This window comes from Frankliniella occidentalis, unplaced genomic scaffold, assembly GCF_000697945.3.
Source record: "Frankliniella occidentalis isolate FOCC.00 unplaced genomic scaffold, Focc_3.1 Scaffold5, whole genome shotgun sequence".
Taxonomy (NCBI): domain Eukaryota; kingdom Metazoa; phylum Arthropoda; class Insecta; order Thysanoptera; family Thripidae; genus Frankliniella; species Frankliniella occidentalis.
The window spans coordinates 1,922,436-1,923,371 of NW_026267135.1; the positions used below are offsets into that span (position 1 = coordinate 1,922,436).

The 936-nt window shown below is 52.4% G+C and overlaps 1 protein-coding gene across 1 annotated transcript in view; it reads left to right on the forward strand.

The window, feature by feature from the left end:
• LOC113212836 (uncharacterized) overlaps nt 1–936 on the forward strand; it is a 44,144-nt gene that overhangs the window by 27,730 nt on the left and 15,478 nt on the right. The window lies entirely within an intron of this gene.

A 936-nucleotide genomic window follows, 5' to 3' on the forward strand; every position in this document is an offset into this window, starting at 1 on the left:
GCAGATGCGTGACGTAATTTGTGAACGGCCCCTAGCTCTCTCTCTCTCTCTCTCTCTCTCTCTCACTCACTCACTCACTTACTCATTTACTCACTCATTTACTCACTCGCTCACTCATTCACTCACTCCTTTTGCTCTCCCTGCTGCAGTGCGAGGCGGGGAGGTGTGGTTCGTGCGCTCTGCACTGCACCGGGGCCGGGGTGCAGTGTTTTGTTCGGCGTGATCCAGGAAGAGAGCGAGACGCATATGTGCAGCAGCGGGGAGGTGGTGCGGTGACGGTGGCGTGGGGAAGCACCTCAGAAATAGCAAAGGCGCTGCCCCGGCCCAGCACAGTAGCCCAGGAATAATTTTCCACTCCGACTGACTTGAGCGGGTGACTGGGTCCGACTGGCGGCTATATTCCGCCTGCATGCGTTTGTCGCACACTTTTATTTTCACGGCACAAGGACTCCATGCGCCCTCGCCGACGTTTGATTTCGAGCGGCCTTGTGCCTCGCGTATGATGATCTGGTTTTCAGAGCCCTTAATAACTTTTCAAAAGAAAAGATAAAAAAAAATAGGAAAAAACTAACAGTATTTTTGAAAACTTCTTGAAAAATGTTACAAAAATACTACTTCTGAAAAACTAAAATCCCTAAATGAAGTACTTATTGTTTGCGTGCGCCGAATAAATATCTTCAAGGCAGCGGGAATGTTTGTCATCTCGAGTAATATAGAACACATTAACAAACAAGATAGAATGCCGCGCCCTCGCCCTGCTCCGCAGTTTGTCGGGAATGTGTGCGGAGCACTACTATTTGTCCGACACCGGGCTGCCGGTGTGGGGCGCGTGGGTCAGGCAGGAGGCGGTGGTGGTTTCTTTCTTTCCCTGCTCCCGCCGTCACGTAGAGCTGCAGCTCGCGCAGTTCGGTCGCACCCCATGCCCCGCCCCACCAC